Genomic DNA, 19,921 nt, shown 5'->3' on the forward strand with positions numbered 1-19,921 from the left:
ATTTCCCAAATTACCTGTTCCTGACATTTTTAAGAGGAATATCATCTTTCCCCTTTCCCCCAGGAAGAGCTAAAGTTCAAACCATTGGACTCATTACTCAATGACTTATGGTCACAGCACTATCACCAAATTGAGGTATGATGCCATCCTGACCCTAGAATGAGGCCCTCTGCCCGCCTAGCTTGTACACTCTGTTCTAGTAGTGACCCATGACCTGTGAGTGCCACTGGCACTGAACAAACATTATCTACTTGGGTTGAAATCAAGAAGAAAGTCCCTTTAGTTAACAAACAACCTTGTCAACTGAGAGGTTATAACACATTTTAAGTCACCTCTGGGCACCCTGGCCTAAACATATGCAAATCTTGTGTAGCCCTGGCTGATACTCTCTTCAGTTTCTACCAAGAGCCATACATCTTCAGTACAATTGACATACACGATCCATTACAGGAGGGGTGTCCGCTCCCAATCCCTCAGGGCATCTGCTTTTAAAGCTGTCTTTGTTGATCTTGTGAATTCCGTGAGGATCACATCACCTTGGGATGGACCCACTGAATTACACTTATCTACCCCCTGTCTGCTGTACTAAAATGTTGTCCTTCCATAAAGAATACAGCAAAAAAAATGACATCCAATAATTGAGAGAGTAGTAGCTGGAACTATTTTCTTCTCCAAAGGCAAAGCGAAGCCTTCAAAAATCTGATTAGACTGTAAAGAAAACTAAAGACAATAACTGAGAGAGGAGAAACTGAAACTGTTTTATCTTTCTAGGCAAAGACAGTCCTTTAAAAATCTGATCACAGCACAGTGGCCGTGATCACTTCCCAAAGACTTACACAAAGGACCCTTAATGAATAAAAGCACAGTGATTGCCTACCTCTACAGGCTACATACACACCTCAGATCAAGTCTCCACTTCTTTACGTTTTATAGGCTTCAGGCCTGAATTATGGTTGTTTTTTTACCTGGCCCCCCGGTACTAAAAGCAGATATAAGCAAATTCCTTTTAAAAGAAATATCAGTGATTGGGCAGTGTCTTTTATTGTGTCAGCAGTGTCATATTGTTCCTGGACCACAATAGAGGGCAACTCCTAGAGTAAGCACCAAGCAAAGGGTGCATAAAACAGTCATCCTCAGTGGGAAACAAAAGTTAGGGAGAAGCTAACAATTACCTTAGGCGATCACTGTAGAATATTTCTCCTTTTGAATAACCAAACACAGGGAAATCCTTTAAAAAGACAGACACATCAGGACAGAAAACTCCAAAGCCTGTTAAAAACCTTTCTAAAACATGTAACATGTATTTTAGGTCACAATCAAGAGATATATTATAAAGAAGCTATATTCTACGTCTCAGCATTGGTTCTATACCCTCAAAACAGGTCATGTCTCCCTTCAACGTTTGAGTATCGATAACAAGCAGCCATGAACATATCTGCTTGACTTGCATAAAGAAAATACATTTTTAATAAGGGAAAAAATTAAAACCATATTGATTTTTGAAAATTGCAGGTATAATATTAATTTATGTTGATTTGCATAGCACACTAGTCACCCAAGAGGGTATTCAGATACATTTCGAATAGCTTTAAAAAAAGGAATCATGGAACGGATGAAAAATCTGATGATACTCTAACATGACACCACCATTTGATGGTACAGGGGCAATATATTTTGATCTTCACAACATCAACTCCCACCAGAGTAGGCTCGATATCAGCTTTCAGTACAAAGTGCAATACAGCAGCAGCATCTGTGGCAGGATCATCTCCTGGTTTGGCAGTATCTTCCTCGCAATAATCTGGGATGAATGACCTCTCCTAACAAGTGGACAAGCGGCAGTCTTTTCATGCTGTATGTCATCTGAGATAGAATTTGCAACGTCACCTTGGGAATATTTGATTTAACTAATAAGCATCAAGGTGTTAGTCTAGGACACAGTCCTTTAAACATATAAGATAGAAGTATGAACATTCAGACTACTCTATTTTGACTGTTCTATGTTTGACCTTGAAATCGAGATAACAAGGCACTTGTTCCAGACTAATGGTTCATCAGGTGTTTTGTTTATGTTTATATCTAAATGACTTGACACTCTCTTGGTTCTTGGAAAGATAAGGACAGACAACATCTGCATCTAAGGCAGACATGTTGAGGATTTTGCAGAAATACAGAAATAGGACCCTTGACCTGCTTAAAAAGGAGTCAGACCTTATGTCTTTATATCATCCGTGGCTTGTACGTCTGAATTGTGATGTCATTCGGGCAGAGAGAAATATGGAGATTTACCTAATTTTAGAGGGAAATCCATGCTCTCAAAACATTGATATATGAAAGACTATACTTAAACTAATCTCCTACAATATGTAATATAAATACAAAATATAAAATGTAACAGAATGTGGCATCTTAAAAGCATACTTACATAACATAGCATGAAGAAATGCAGCAAGCTTGTGCATTAATTAGTTTCTTTAAGCCTTGCATGTTTAAAAGTATATATGTCAGATAAGACGGATGAATGTTGGTGATTAAACAGGTCAGGCATGATACTGAACATGCCAATAAAATTATGCAGCTTTAAAAAAGAAAAAAAGAAAAATAGCCCACAGAGGTTTTTTATGTCTTTGATACAGTCTCTTTGGTAGGTGTATTTTGTTCTGCTTTTAATCCACATTGGAGGACTGATCAACATTATCTGGTGCACACAGCATACATGTGGTTGTTGCAAAATCCAGTTAATACTTGCTTGAAGTCATTGTTAACTCACACATGAAATGGACCAGCAATCTGTTGCAATTCAAAGGTACTCAGTGAAGGTGAGAGTATTGGATTCGGAGGCTCTAACATTAACAGCGACTCAAACAGGTCATGAAACAATTTGTCAAAGATTGTCACTGATGTCGTAGATCCATCATAGTTTGTATTTTGTAGTAGGGACAAACGCATTGCTCTGCATTGTCTCTAGTGTGTCTGCAGTGTTTGTAGTAACATTTCCACATCAAGAAAAGCCACTGGAGGTTGCTCTAGATGTAAATCAAAAATGATTTCAGCTGGACAGAATTTACCCCAGAACATGGTTTTCACATGTACATTGTCTATTTTATGAAAGGTTAGCATCCAACATTCACTAAAGTCAGAAAACTAAGTATTTTCCAGATAAGGAGTTAGGGTCTTTCCGTATCTTTGTTTAGCAAGGTAGGTGTACTCCATGTTATTGATTTCCTCATCAGAACAGGAGAAAGATGACAATACCACAGCCAATGAGCAGTAGAATCGTCAGATATTCTTCAAAATGACTGGAGAACATTGAATAAAAAACAATGGAATCAGTCCAAATACTGCTTGAAATCCAGACATTAGACCAGATCCAATGTTCTTAAAAAGATACAGCATCCCCATAGTTGACAGCAACTTAAACATCGTATGAAAGGTGAGTCAGATATTGCGTCTGCAACAGCCTCTGAATCTCTGAAGTTGTCCTGGCTATTTTCAAGTTGTACGTTTCTTCCCCTGAAGTCAAATGGACTTCTTTCGAAGTAACACTGTGGCCAATTTGCTAATTTCATCAACATGTGTACCTCTCAAATCAACACAAGACCGAAGGTCCCTACCAGGTCCCTATGCAGTACAGTCTTGTTTTAGAAACCGTTGTGAGGATTTTGGGGTAATATATGATGTGGTTGTGCAACCTTACCATATAATACACTAGCAAAAACTGTCTTTGGTCCAGTTAGGCTCATTTGCAAAACCTTTAGCTCAACCCTAGGAAGCTGTGTCTTTGAGAAGCAAAGCTTAAACAAAGTTACTAACGTAAAGCATCTAGAAACACCAAATAAAGAAATAAGAAAGTCACACAACACAAAAAATCCAACACCAATTTATAAAAATATATTATACTTTTTTGAACGTTTAGAGACCAAGATGCGCAAATCCACTGAAGGGTTTTGGAAATATCAATTTGTTTTCTTAAGAAAACATAAATCTCGGTTCAACTTCAAAACAAGTATTGGCAATCATAAAGTTTAGAAACTTTTGAAAAGTTTGAAAGAGTTGTCCATGTTGTAACAGACCTGAATCTCTTTTGAGGAGGTCTAAAGTAGAGGACAGGATGTGAGTTCATGAATTCACCCTTTTAGAGAGCATGTGCACGCCATTGTTTATAACTTTAAAAACTGCAGTTTATCCTGATCTATTTGCCTAATTCTTTCTGCAGCATTTTTGTCAGAGTATTTGTTCCATTTGTTATATATGGCATAGATTCCTGTTGCCAAGAATTGCTTATTTCTAGTGGAATGCGGTCCTAGAAGGAAGTTAGAAAAATCCATGATTTCTTTGATTGAGGATAGATGTTTTTCACAGCCAACAGACTGGAATGTGCTACCCAGCTTTGGCACAGTTTGCCTACACTATATGTGGTAACTACTGCAGGTGTTTGTGTAGTATGTCATGTATGGGGTCAATTAACCTTAGGACCAGGGGTGTTGGAAAGAAATCGATGCATGCAGGTAGTAGAATCATAAGGCCATGAGGCTAAACTTTCTGGAGGGAACTTAGTGGAGTTATCTGTTCCATTCTGGGTCATTTTATTTACATCGGAAATGTTCATTTGTGAATGCCAATTACTTAAATGAGTTTAGTTAACTTTTGGTATAGAAGGTTTTTAAAGTCTTTCATACTACCAAATCCCAGACAAGTAGTCTGCTGGATGGTTCTGTTCAAGAAAATCATTTCTTTGGGTATGATGCACGCCCGAAATAAGGCCTCTTTGCCTTGAATCTGCCAAAATTTAGTTCACCAAATATTTTTCTCATCAACATTTTCTTTCCAACACTCACAGCCTTGGATGGCCAGGTTCGGACTGAACTCATCTGAATAACGTAGCTTATTAGTGGTCATCACATTGTTCTGGAGTCATTGTGAACTTTGGGAAAAATAGAAAGCTGAGGGATGTGACTAAGAAATTTGGGTGACTATTAGGAGGTGGTGCTTCACAATGCTCCCATTGTGTGTAACTGCATGTCTCTCCAGGAAAGCTAGTTCTATGTATGTGATAGTGTGCATAGTGATGATAACAATACATTTCTTTGGAACTGACTGATTTCAAATAACGATCTTCACTATTCAATGTGGCATATGCCTACAATTCAGACATCTTTCACTTTACAGTCCCGGGCCCCAATCCACAAATAGCCTCCGCAGTCGTGGCAGAAACTCCAAAGTCGTGGTAGAGTCTCCACACTTGTGACAGACTTTCCGCAATAGAGAACTGTAGTGCGGAGATATCAATCGAATGTGGAGCCTCCACTATGACTACAGAGGCTCGTTGTGAATCTGGTCCATGTACCCCAGTCATCTGAAACAGAATCAGGAATTACAATATTGTTCATGAAAACTTTCAAAACATAAGATAACTGCAATGTCTCAGAAGGTCCCCTATTTTGATATGTAACACTTCTCCAAGATATGCCCTCAGGCACAGGATAAGCTGTGATATTGGCAGAGTAAAGATTTCTTCCAGCTCTGTGAGATGCAAAATGTGGCTGTAGGTCACAAACCACAGGTTGTGCAACTGTTCTTTCTGGAACATACTGTCTATTTAGCAGTAGTGGAACTGTAATCTTTGTTGGGAGCCATATGATGAGTAGAAACACTCTAGAGTAGTGCAGACTTAGGACCAAGGTGAAATTAAGTACCTGTCATGAAACAAGTGATAAGCACTAAGCAATTTATGTTGTAAAGTATTTTAGGAGTGTGGATAAAAATCCTGAGTCAAACCCAGAATCATTTTCTTATTCCTTTGTTTCTCGAAAAGGCATCAGCTCAATTGATGTGGGTTCAGATAATACTACATAATAGATCATAGAGTTGCATGAAAGCAACTGTAGCACCGACAGCATCAGGTTCGGAATAGGAGTTCATTGTTCTGTGTATGTGTAGAGAAGCAGAACGCTTAAATACCCACAGCTGGGAACTCAAACCATGATGGTACTGCTCTCATTAATGGCTATTTCATTCAGAGTAAAGCGAGGCTGAGAGGTTCTACTCTGAATCATTCTTGTTGACTGTAATGGGTAGTCTGTAATATTGTTCTAAAGCTTGCTTGTTGTAAACCTTTTCACAAACAAGATCCCTGTTTTTAAGTTGCACCCATCAGCAATGGTTTCAACCCTCTCTTCGCTCTTGGTGGTTTCAGATTGGTCAACGTTAATCACCTTGTTTCTGACCGCTTGGATACGCTCTAAAACATTCAAACAATTTTCCAGGTCAAATGTTTCTTCATCTGCCACCTTCCCAAGATTATCTAGGCCAGGAACATATATTGAAAATCCTAAAAGAGCTTTGTATGGAGTGGGTCCCCCTAATAAAAGCTTAGGCAAGTTATTTAATGCTCTCTGGGCTCCATACAGATTAAAGTACCAGCTAGGACCCAGACTTAGTACCTTAGCATTCAAGGCCTTTTTAAACATGTTGTTAGCCCTATCAACTAACCTGTTGGATTCAGCTATAAATGAGTTGCTGAACTGCAGAGAAACTCCCAATACAGATATGGTATCCCAGTAAGCCTTACAGGCAAATGCAAGACCATTATCAGAGTGAAATGAATGAACTGCCCCAATCTCTTTCAGATACTGCAAATCCTTTACGAGTGTTGAAGCACTCATAATTCTCTGTGGCCACACCCATGGGATTCAAGAACATAAATCAATGACTACCAATATGCATTTATATTGGTTCATCAAATTTATTGCGCTGATGTGATCCAAATAATTTAGCCTGAAAGGATCTCTTCACAGTAGATGTTTAAATTTGCTTAACAATATCACACTTCCTGACATAAGGCCTGATTTAGAGTTTGGGGGATACAGTTACTCCACCACAAACGTGATAGATATCTCGTCCGCCAAATTACAATTTCATTATATCCTATGGAAATCGTAATATGGTGGATGGGATATCCATCACGTTTGTGACATAGTAACCATCCGCCAAACTTTAACTCAGGCCCTAAGTCTCAAGTATGTTTATACAAACAAGCCCACCAGCAGTGTTGCTGTAGCATTGTTATGGTTGCAATGACTCCAGTATGGACAGATGCCAATCCCTCAGGAGGTTCCCTAATTAAATTTAATCTGGACAGCTTGTTAGGTATTTTTCTGTCTCCCATTCCTGGTAAAGTGACTACAGCAGTATGATCTGAATTAAGGGTACAGGGGTACAGGGGGACAGGAATATTTAGGGGAAAAGCCTGCAGGAGTTTTTTTGCCTTGTTTGGTGGTATGTATGGTTGTTAACATAACTGTGTCAGTCTTCATCTGAGATCTGGTTAAGGCTGCTAATCTAACAGTCTGAATTGTAGCTTTGGCATCTTAGTCAGCTGCATGGTTCCCTTTATCATGAAATCCATCACGCTGAGGTCCCAAAGTGTGCCTCACATGGACCAGTGGAAGCTTATCTTGTCAGACAGCTACCCTTCCCCAGATGTGTTTATCTTTAATTTATTTTCCCTTTGAATCCTTGAATCCATCCAAACGCCAATTTATCAAATCAAAGTTGTACCCTTGCACACAGAAGGATGAGACCAACACTAGAAATGTGAGAGCTGATGCATCAGAGTTTTGTACTGCAAGTAACGGAACATGAAGTTCTGTGTGTTGTGCAGTGCTGTTGCCTAAGATCTTAGTGTGGGTGCACTGTGGACGGAATTCACCTTCTTTCACCACACCTTGCACTGCTGCCCAGGCTGCAGAAAACTGGAATTTCATTGCTATCGCTGGCTGCGTAGAGCCATCCGTGTAGAAAATGCTGTGGTAAGACAAGGGGTAAGGCTTTGGAGTAGGAGGAATATGTTGATCATACTAGAGAAAAAATTGTGTACGAAGAGGGGAATCAAACTAAAAGTTTACATGCACTGCACTCCAAAAAGAGAGGCCCACTGCACCCACCTTGGGTGTAGGGCACAAGCATTAGGAATTCTTGCCTTGGTGGCTGCCTCTAGTGCCAGTATGGGGAAAAAAACACAATTAAGGGTGCTTTTTCAAGATAGCTGTTTGCACAGCTGCAAAAATATTTTCAGGGAAACCAAAATGGGTTTCAGCTGGAGGATACAAGGGAGACATGTATGCAGTAGTAGGAACAGTCTGTCCCTCATAGTAAACCACATAAATATAACCGCAGTGACTCAAAGAACTATGTTGGTCTCACTATTCCTAGTTCGTAAATATTTTGTCTTGAACATGTCTGTTTGCAAAGCACGTGAGATTTCAGTATGCTCGTCCACTTTTTTAATGAAAGTGTGAGAAACATCAAATCATATTAGGGCTTCATTCGCTCAGGGTAGTGCAGTAAGTACGTTCAACCAAAGTTAAGGAATCCCAGGAGGGATTGCAACTTCTTCCGTGTTTTGGGGGCTGCAAGTTAGCACATTTCTGAAGGAGCTCAGAAGCCAGACCGTTGCCCTCATTGGATCATTCGTTTCCAAGGAAGGTCACTGTAAGGTAAGCAAGCTTTGATTTATTCTGTAACCATGTGATGTTAAGAGTGTTACAACTTTGTCCACCCTAGTAGGGTATACATCTAAGTCATCATCTGCAAGATAGATATCATCAATATATGACAATAACTCGTTATCTGGTAAAAAGATCTCCATAATACGCACTGAGAATAGGCCAGGACTGTTCTTATAGCCCACAGGCACATGTCAAAATGAAACTATACCGCTTAGAAACTAAAGATGGTTAGACATTCACTTTCAGGAGCTATATTGTGACTCAAAACCCCATTAAAAGTGTCTAGGGTTGTTTTGTATTTTTTACACACCAGATTCTTTATTAAAACTTTGCTATGCACATATTGCACCACAAATTTTCTTGTATATGTGTTTAAATTCCTATAGTCTAAAACTATCCTATATGATGCATCAGGTTTTGAGATGGGGAAAAGGGGAGTATTTCATAGTGAAAGGCAGGGCGCTATTATGTCCTGGTATTGCAAATGGTTTAATATTGCTTTAATACCACACTTTGGTTCTGGCTTTAATGGGTACTGAGCTTGAAGTTCACTACTAAGGGAATGACGTGTTTATCCCACCCCACTTGGGTCCTGTATAATGTCGTAGCCTGTCTTAAATCCCATTCACTGGTGTACATCTCCCTGATGACCTCAGGTACTATAGGAGAAAAAGCTACTCTGATTACGCCCTCATCCCGAGGTGCTTCCCTAATAAAGACTGGAGGCCAATTGCCCTCAGCTAATATGATTTCATAATCTTCAGACAAATGTGCCCAGAAGACAGTTTTAATAGTTTGTGGTGTGTCCTTTCAGTCTGTAATTCTAAACCATAAATAGACTCCATTGGGAGGATTTAAGTGTTTATCTGGAGTTTCAACGTGTATGAACTTATCTGTTGGATTCACCATCAGAAACCTCTTAAGCATCTGATGTGTTATTATGACTTCTGCTGCACTGTCTAGCAGTGCCCTCAACCAAGTCCTGTTTCACAGCAGAATCTGTAATTGGATCTACATGTTTTTTAGAAAGTCCTGCTACTTTCTTTTTCATAACGGGAGTCTTGGAGTCCAATCCTTTCTCTTCCCTCTTCATGCTGAGATCAGTCCTGTGTCACCTTTTCTGCTATGCTCAACCTTTTGGAAGTTGGTGGACTCCCAATCTCTGCTCATTTACCGAACATGGATATTGAGTATCAGAACACTGATACCGTTCCACATCAACATCACTTGTAGGTTGTAAATGTAGCATAACGACTCTCAAACCTACGATATCACAACCCACAGAGGTGTAAAATTCTGCAATTATTTTTGGCAGATCCTATTCCCGGTCTGGAACTGGAATTACTTCCAGTCTCTGGCGTATGGCCAGAACCAAAGCTTCTCCCTTAATGTTGCTCTGGATGATAGATGAAACTATAGAAAAGTTTCCCATTCATTTCATTCATAAGTCCAAAGCTGGCGAGGCTCCGTGATCATTTTGTACTTGTTTCAGTACCTCAGGGAGAACTTGTGATAAAGGAGTGTCTTGCATGCTTGTGTAAATACATGCAAATATGTATCCCCAGGTGTTACATTTCTCTTCGGGTGGCATTTGTCCTAGAGAGAGACAAATTGTCAATATAACATTTTTCTCTTGTGGTATTGTGAACAGATGAACCACTAACTGGTTGGTCTTGCAGGCAACCCAGAAGGGAATCTGTTAATGGCTTGTTGGCTCTTTCCCCATAATAGCATTTGAAGTCTGCGGACTAATGGGTTGTGTTGATACCGTAGCTGCTGGTCCCACTGCGAAAGCAGTAGTAGAGGTCATGGTAAATAATAGAAACTGTAGAAGCCTGCTGTGAAATGCCACTGTGTCATTTAAGACCCCTACCATCTCAGCAAGTGCCAAGACATCTAGATTAGAAAGAGCCGAGTAGCCAGCCAAGACAGTGCATGTAGCCCCTGCATTGCACAGTGGTCCCAGGCAGACATTCCTGTGCATGTATGACAACTGACTAGTAAACCGGTCCTGGTGTTCCTTTTAATTTAAAGGGATTTCCAAATTTTGAAAAGCCATATAATGCACAGTAGGGTGTGTTCCCTTATAGGTCAGAAACTGCCCCAGAGGCAGCATCTATAGCCTCAAATTCCACCCATGAATAAAATGTCTCAAAGGCGTACCTGCATGAGCAGCTATTACAAATGAGACTGCCCCAAATCATGGACACCTCAAAGCCTGTGGCTAAGTAACAGCTTCCCTGTATTTGGCACCTATAACAATAGGAGTCGCCATGTAAATGGATTAAAAAATCTTGTTTTTGTTACATCACCATGCTGACATCTTTGACTTTATTCAAGGCCAATTACTTGATGTATTATTCCTGATAAAACTCTGGCTTAGTCTAGCTCAGTTGCTGAGTAATATTAGCCTTACCTACTGGCTATAGCATCAACAGGTGTGTTAGGCCCAGTGGCAGAGAGGGAGGCATAGCAATTATCCACAAGTCTTCTGTGGGCTGTAGTCTGGTCCCTGTTACGATCCAAGATTGTGAAAGTGCTCTGTTCCAAATTCCTTTTAACAACAATTTTACCTTCTCTGGTCTTCTAATATATATAGATCTCCAGACCTTTCCAAAGTCTTCAGATCAGCTTTGATAGATAATCTGGCTCCACTAGTACTCAAGTAATCCAACTTTAACATTACTGACTACCTGAACTTACACTTTGACCAATCCCGTCATAACGGGGTTCACAATTTAATGGATAACTGGATCAACTAGCGAGGGGCCCAACACATTCGGCGGGTCACCTCTTAGGCCCATTTTTCTCCAACCTTCCCAATCTGTGTGTGTCAACCCCATGGCTCAGACTTGGTCAAACCACTGCATGATACCTACGACCATTAACTTTGCCAGTGCAGTTAGTTCTACCGCCACAAATATTATTACCAAAAGGCAAAGGCAGAAAATGAATCTGTCCAAATTTGGTAGCTACATTCAAGCCAGCCGCCCCAATTAGATCCTAAAGTGGAGTGTGCAGAGTCCAAGATAAAGTCATGGCTTACTTCTGCCCTTGATGTCTTTATACCAGCTTGTAAGGGCCAGGCCAAAAAAAGACTCTCCACTATCTGGTTCAATGAAATAATGGTTGGTGAAGTACAAGTTACTTACCTTCGGTAACAATATCTCTGGTAGAGACATATTCTACTTGCAGATTCCTTACCTTTTAAGTTCCCCCAAGCGTCAGACTGGATCCGGAGACTTTTTTCTTCGAGCAGTACTTCTGTGTGCCGTTAAGTGGTGTCGGTCGACTCCTCGGGTGCCGTGGTGTCGGTCGACTCCACGGGTGCCGTGACGTCGTGTTCACTGTGATGACATCGCGGTCGTATATAGGCGCCATCCCGGAGCGCTGACGTCAGTTTCGTTTCGCGATTTTCCAAGCCAGAAGCGCAGAGCCATGAAGGACACTGATAGTGGTGTGCCAAAACTAGGGCCCTTTAAGGAAAGTTCCTGCCCGTAGAAATCAGTTCACAGAGCGGGGAGGATGGGCGGGTCGGTAAGGAACCTGTAACTAGAATATGTCTCTATCAGATATATCATTACCATAGGTAAGTAACTTGTACATCTGATAGAGACTTCTAGTTTCAGATTCCTTACCTTTTGAATAGATATCCAAGCAATACCATCCCCAGAGGTGGACTGCGAACCAAGATCACACCAGGAAGTCCTGTAGGACCGAACAACCAAAGTAGCCATCCCTACAAACCTGACTGTCCAGGCAGTAGTGCTTAGTGAACATGAGCAGAGATGCCCACGTGGCTGCCTGACAGATACCCAGGACTGGAATGCCTCGTGCTAACGCTGTGGTAGCTGCAGTTGCTCTGGTTGAGTGAGCTCGCAAGCCGTCTGGGGGTTGCTTCTTTGCCAAAGCGTAGCACATTTTGATGAATAGGAGGACCCATCGTGAGATGGTTCTCCTTTCCACTGCCTTCTCTTTCTTCACCCCCACATATCCTACAAAGAGTTGATTGTCTACCCGGAAGTCTTTAGTACGATCAAGGTAGAACGCCAGCACTCTTTTTGGGTCCAGGCGGTAAAGTCTCTCCTCCTCATGGGAGGGATGTGGGGGTGGGTAAAAAGTAGGCAAGGTGATGGATTGACCTACATGGAAGGGTGTTAGTACTTCAGGTAGAAAAGAGGCCCTAGTGCGGAGTACCACTTTGTCGAGATGTACTTGATGGTTAGGATCCGTAAAGGGCAGCTATGACACGGCTCGAATGGAGTGCACATCAGATATGTGAGGACTAAATTTAAATCCCATTGGGGAATGATAAATGGGATAGATGTGTGAGGCCTTTGAGAAACCTCCTGAAAATGGGAGATTTGAATAAAGAAGGTTGGTCAGATAGTCTCAGGAAGGCAGAGATAGCAAAAAGATGGCCCTTGAGGGTGCACAAGGCAGAGCCCTGTTAGGCAAGAAAGAGAACAAAGAGCAGAACTTCAGAAAGAGGTGCAGAGAGAGGATCGACAGGTTTGTCGATTCACCATGCACAAATTTTTCCCAACGACAGTCGTATACCGTTTTGGTGAAGGGACGCCTGGCTACCAAGATGACATTACAGACTTCGGTGGGAGGTCAAAAGCCATTAACTGTCAATGCTCCATCTCCACGCAAGGAGGCGGAGAGTGGACAGGTTCAGGTGGATGACCGTCCCCTGCTGCTGTGATAGAAGATCCTCCCAAATGGGCAGACTGATTGGAGGAGCTATGGCCATGCTCAAGAGCTCGGGATACCAGACTCGTCGTGCCCAGTCCGGAGTCACCAGGATAACTTGGGTCCGGTCTTGCCTGATCTTCTTCAGAACTCTGGGCAGAAGTGGTACGGGTGGAAAGGCGTCCAGGAGGCCTGAGCTCCACTCGAGATGAAAAGCATCACTGAGCGAGTGCCGTCTCAGAAACCCCAACGCGCAAAACAGCTGACATTGCACGTTCTCTGTGGAGGCGAAGAGATCTAACCAAGGCTCTCCCCACTGCTGAAAGAGACTTTGCGTCACCTCCGGATGGAGATGCCATTCGTGATCGACTATGCATCGTCTGCCGAGTTCAGAGACGAAGAGCCTCTTGACAAAGAGTCCCCGACCCCACTCCCCCTTGTTTGTTGCAGTACCACATGGTGGTGGTGTAGTCTGTGAACACTTGCACTGCTTTCCCTTTGAGAGAGGGAAGAAATGCTTTCAATGCTAGTCAAATCGCCCGGAGCTCCAGTAGATTGATATGAAGCCCAGATTCCGCCAGAGGCTTCTGATCCTGCCTCTCCCATGTGGCCGCCCCATCCCAGGAGTGACGCATCTGTCACTACTGACAGGTCCGGTTGGGGAAAGGAGAAGGTTCTGCTCTTGACCCAGTCTTGATTCAGCCACCACTGAAGATCTTTCGCAGTTCCTTCTGAGATCTGGACTTTGTCAGAGAGGCTCTCTTGATGCTGCGCCCACTGGAACTTCAGGTTCCACTGCAGAGCCCACATATGCCATCTGGCCTTTTGAACCAACAGGATGAAGGAGGCCATGAGGCCCAGCAGCCTCAGAGTCATTCTCACTGAAATCCAGGAAAGAGGCTGAAACATAGGTACCATAGCCCAAATATCCTGGACTCGCTTTTTGGGAGGATAAGCCCAAAACTGCACTGTGTCCAGAACAGCTCCTATTAAAGGGAGCGTCTGAGAAGGAGTCAGGTGTGACTTTGGCATGTTTATAGTGAACCCCAGCGAATGCATGAGGTTCGCCGTAGTCTGGAGGTGGGAGATGACTTTCTGGGGCGTATCTGCCTTCAACAGCCAGTCGTCAAGGTAGGGGAAGACTGGGACCCCTAACTGGGCAGATGAGCTGCAACCACTACAATCACCTTCGTGAACACCCGAGGGGCGCTGTTAAGGCCAAAAGGGAGCACGGTTAACTGAAAGTGCTTGTGGCCTACCACGAATCTTAGGAAACATCTGTGGGCCGGCAAGACGAGGATGTGGAAGTATGCGTCCTGCAAGTCCAACGATACCATCCAGTCTCCTGGCTCAAGGGCAGATAAGACCTGAGCCAAGGTCAGCATCTTGAACTTCTCCTTTTTGAGGAAGAGATTGAGGGAACGAAGATCCAAGATAGGACGAAGGCCCTTGCCCTTCTTTGGCACCAGAAAGTAGCAGGAATAACAACCACAACCTACTTCTGACGCAGGGACAATCTCTATAGCTCCTTTGGCCAAAAGAGCTTTGACTTCCTCGCTCAGAAGTGCCATATGATCCTACGATATGTGGTCAAATGAAGGTGGCATGGCTGGAGGAGAAGACTCAAAAGGAAGGGGGTAGCCCTTCCGAACAATCTGGAGGACCCACCTGTCCATGGTAATGGATTTCCAGTGGGACAGATGATGGTGAATCCTGCCGTCAACTGGTTCCAGTTGTTCCAATGGACTAGGAAGGTTTGGAGGCCGAGGAGGGGGGGTCAGGGTGGACTGGGCGACCTGCTGGCTCCCTGATCCCCGAGATCATGGGATCCCATGTCTGCAGCCGCGCAGGGGCTGTACAGCATGCGCAGGTCGATGGCTCAGTGGAAAAGGATGCGGTTGGGTGGCCTTTCCTAAGCTTCAAAAGGGGCGAGAGGCAGACTGGTGGGGTTTAGGGGCAGGAGCGAGGCCAAGGGACCAGACTGTGGCTCGAGAATCCTTGAAGCACTTGAGCGATGAGTCCGCCTTGTCTCTGAAGAGGCGGGTGCCATCGAAAGGCATGTCCATCAGCGTTTGCTGGACATCCCCCGAGAAGCCAGATGTTCTCAGCCAGGCGTGACGTCTTAATGCCAACATTGATGCAATCAATCTTCCTAGAGAGTCAGTCATATCCAGTCCACAGCGAATGATGAACTTGGCTGCATCTTTCCCATCTGCGAGCGCTTGGGAGAGGACAGTCCGGCCCCCCTCCAGAACTGTAGACAGCACCTGCACAACCTTATCCCAGAGAGTACGGGAATAGCGGCCCAAAAGGCATGAGGTGTTCACGGACCGCAGCGCTAGACTGGCAGAAGAAAACATTTTCTTCACCAAATTAACCAGTCTTTTTGATTCCCTATCCGGGGGTGGGGGGGTGATAGGGAATGCATCAGAGGAAGAAGAAGAAGAAGCCTGGATCACAAGGCTCACAGGCGTGGGGTGTTGGGTGAGGAATTTCGGGTCTGTTGGCGCAGGACGATGGGGGCAGGCAATCCTCCTATTTACAGGAGCCCCTGTGCTGGATCTGGACCAAGTACCCAAAAGGATGTCGGTCAGTGCCTCATTAAAAGGGAGAAGGGGTTCTGATGTGGAAGACCCGGGCTGAAGCACGTTGGTTAGGATATTAGGCCTAACCTAAACAGAAGGTAGCTCGAAGTTCTAGACCTCAGCCGCCCTTCTCACCACCATGGAGTACGTGGCGCCCTTCTCTGTAGCCACGGTAGGGGGAGAGAGCATTCCAGTGTCAGGGGCGGTGTCTAAACCACTGGCATCACCCAAATCCTGCATCCAGTCTATTTGGGGGTCAAGCTGATATTCTAAAGGGTCCAGCGTCCCCTCTAAACTCTCCCCGTATCCATTCCCATAAGTATAAGGGTCTGGATCAACCCTGGGCCCAGGAGAGCCCATAGAGAAGGGAATAGGCTTCGAGTGACGTCGTTCTGGGTCCTGGTCGTCGGCTATGAGAATAGGCTCGACGTTGATTGTGGGCCCAACCGACGTCGGGAGCGTCAATGTCTGACCCGATGCCGGGGAAGGTCGCTGTGGCACGACTGGCGTCGGGTGGATCCGAGACTGGATCTGGAGGAGTCCTCCAGAGTTGTGACCGAAACCGTCGATTTCGAACCCAAGGGGGCCCTCACCGACTCACCTGTGCCTGAGGGCGCCGAGGGTGGGTTGGTCTGCCCAAAAATGAGGCGCATTGCCTCATAAAACTCTTTGAGGTGGGCAGGGGTGGCTCCGGCTCCCAGCAAGTCGGGGAAGCGCGGGATAGACCCAGATAGACGCTTCGAGGACGGAGGCCTAGAGCGTCGACGCTCTTCCCACGCTGCATTGTCCAAGCAACGGAGTGAAGTCGAAAAACATTTCTTCTTCTTCGACTTCTTTTTCTTATGACCCGAATGTCCCGATGACTTTGAGGACGAAGAATGGTAGAGTTGAGTGTCGGGCCGCTATGAGCTTTAGGGACTGCTCCCTCAAAGCTTTCGGGTTCATGGCCCGACACTCGGAGCACGACTTCGGATCGTGATTGCGCTCCAGGCACCAAAGACACATGAGGCGCGGATCCGTCACCAACATAATTCGGGGACAATAGTAACAGGGCTTGAAACAGGTCTTGCGGGGCATCCCATGATGCATCCACGACCTCGTAAAAAATCGTTAACAAAAATGTTGTAGTAGTGAAAAAGTGACTGAGGTAGCTCTTCTCCAGATCTGTGCGTGGGCTGGTGCGGAAAGAAAAGAACTGACATTAGCGCACCGGGGTGGTGCCTATATATGACCACGATGTCATCACAGTGAACACGACGCCACCGACGCCCGCGGAGTCGACCTATGCCACTTAACGGCGTGCAGAGGTACTGCTTGAAAAAAAAGTCTCCGGATCCAGTCTGATGCCTGTGGCAATTCAAAAGGTAAGGAATCTGCAACTAGAAGTCTCTATCCGATAAACGCTGTAAAGTGCTCAAATAAGCATGGAGGAAGACTAATGACACTCAAGGGAAAGTGTGCCATATGAATGCAGCAAAAATTCATTTTAAATGATCATGAAAGCTCGAGTTAAGTTTTTTCAAATAAAATTATAAATAGTAATAATTTGGCAAAATAAATGTTCTACATTACCAACATCCTAACGCAACCAGTCGCTTCAGAAGGGCCGATTGAGGCCTCGGACAATCACTGTAATATACTAGCTGACTTCTTTGTCGAAAAGATTAACAATATCTACTCTCAGTTTTCAACAAGTGACAGATCTGAAGCCGTGGACAGTGTCTGCTCTACAGGCTAACCATGGCAATAGGCAGAAATGAATAAATTAGCCTTACTTGACTTAGACTCTCTAACAGCCCTATCCAATCAAGTTCAAGTCTTATCAAGTCAAAGAAACTTTATTTCGGCTACAAGAGCCATAAAAGCGCATAGCAGCAATAAATACAAATAAATACACAAGGTAATAAATATAACCATACATAAAATGATAAAAATGGAATAAAAATAAAATACACTCACACAGTGCGATGGGACAGTCTAGTTGGAATCATTAAACAGATAAGAATTTCCCTCTGACAAACCAGCTAGCTCCGAGGAACTTGGCAATGGCGATCACTAGCGTTGGCCTAGTGTCTGATCTGAGGATTCGCAGGGCTATTTCAGAGCTGCGGACGCCCAGCAGTCTACATGCCGGGGCCAGCCATTTCCTACGTGAGGCGGTGTACGCGGGGCAGACAAAAAGGACGTGAGGGAGATTCTCGACGGGGGCTTTGCAGGCTGGACAGGCGGTTGATTCATTGTGTGACCAGCGGCTGGTGAAAAGTCTTAATGGTAATGTTCCAATGCGGAGCTGAAAGTACAGTTTCCTTTCCCTTGGGACCGTGATTATGTCCCAAAAAGCCTCATACTTGGATGTCTCTTTTAAGTTAACAAAGTCACAGGATAATGTAGTGTGAAGTGCAGCCCCTATATCTTCGTGATCTGCCATTTGCCAATATAGTTTCTTTAATTCGCTTTTCGAGGGAAAGACGGAGGTGGTTGGTGAATTCCAGAGTTCACTGAGCCCGAGTGAGTAGAATGACCCCTTGATGTATCGTAGCCAGGGGATTCTGTGAAGATGATCAGCTTTTAAAATGACCTGCAGGGCTTCAGTAAAGGTTTCAAGCTCTGGAGTAGTCCAGAGACGCCGCCAGTTCAGAAGAGGGCGTAGGCGGGCTTTATGACCGATGCGTTTTATGCCAAGATCCTTAAAAAGGGGGAACAGTGGAGTGCTTGGCGGAAGGGACACAAGGTTTCTCAGGAAGTTGTTCTCTGCAAAGGTTATGTCTTGGATTTGAGCATAACCCCATAGTTCGGCCCCATAAAGAGCTGAGGTCACAGCCTGGGCTTCGTATATCTGTATTGCTGGGCGAATTGGTTTTGTGTGTGAGAGGTGAAAGGTTTTTGATAGTACCCCTGTTGTTTGCTTTAGTTTTAAGGCTTGCTTTCCTATGTGTGATTTCCAAGACATGTTGTCAGTCAATGTTATACCCAGGTAGCTAAAAATGCCCACCTTCTCAAGTGTGGGGCCCTCTAGTGTAAACTTCCCTCTAAAAGATCTATGGGGATTAAGGGTCATTAGTTTTGTTTTAGAGGCATTGATTTCAAGTCCTCCCATTGAGCAGAATTTCTCAAAACACGTTAGGAGTTTCCTTAGTCCACTAGGGGTCTTGGATACCAAGAGAGTATCATCTGCAAAGAGCAAGACAGGGATTTTTTGTGTGCCAAGTGATGGTGCGTCAGCCTCCACTCTAAGCAGGGAAGGGACGATTTCATTGATATACAGAGAGAAGAGGGTTGGGCGAGGACACATCCTTGCCGCACACCCCTTGATACATGGATTCTATCAGTTAGTTGACCCTTGTTGTCCCACCTAACTCATGCGTAGTTGTCCTCGTGGAGCCGTATCAATATTGCTAGGATATGCTCTGGGATTCCCATTCGGGAGAGAGTGTCCCATAGCTTGTTGCGAGGTACTAGGTCAAAAGCAGACTTTAGATCCACAAAAGCTACATAAAGGCTCCCTTTGCCAATAAGCACTGTTTTCCAGTATAGAAATAGGAACCTGAGGGCTTGATCAGTGGTAGATATTTTCTTCCAGAAACCAGCTTGGAGGGGACTAAGGATATCATGTTCGGTCATCCAGTCTTCGATCTTTCCCAAGAGGCAGTGGCAGAAGACTTTTTGCACACAGTCAATTAGACTAATTGGTCTATAGTTGCAGGGAAGTGATCTGTCGCCCTTTTTAAAGATTGGGATAACAATAGCCCCTTTCCAGGTCTCTGGGATAGGCGCCCCAGATGCTATAGCGTTCGCTATGATGGTGAGGTATATTGACCAGGATGCTATGTCGGTTGAGAACAGGTCTGCTGGGACACCATCCGAGCCAGGCGTCCTGCCGCGTTTTAAGGTGCCTAGGGAGTAAGTTATGTCACTTTGAGAGAACAGCTGGGGTACTTCAGTGGTGGGTGCTAAAGAAGTATTTGGGCAGGGGTCCATGCGGACAGGAGTGGGGCTATCATGGTCATGAGAGTACAGCCTGCTAAAATGATCTACCCAGTCCTTCGGGGCAATGTTGGTTGTAATGTCCAATCCACTGCTTTCTGAGCCTCGCGCGGCCAGGGACCAGAACAGACTACAGTTCCTCTCGCG

General features: G+C 44.3%; 1 protein-coding gene across 7 annotated transcripts in view; it reads right to left on the reverse strand.

Annotated features, from left to right (window-relative positions):
* Window positions 1-19,921, reverse strand: part of ARSG (arylsulfatase G) — a 1,341,775-nt gene that overhangs the window by 462,288 nt on the left and 859,566 nt on the right. The gene's annotated exons all lie outside the window — the stretch shown is intronic.

Source organism: Pleurodeles waltl, chromosome 7, assembly GCF_031143425.1.
Source record: "Pleurodeles waltl isolate 20211129_DDA chromosome 7, aPleWal1.hap1.20221129, whole genome shotgun sequence".
Lineage (NCBI taxonomy): Eukaryota > Metazoa > Chordata > Amphibia > Caudata > Salamandridae > Pleurodeles > Pleurodeles waltl.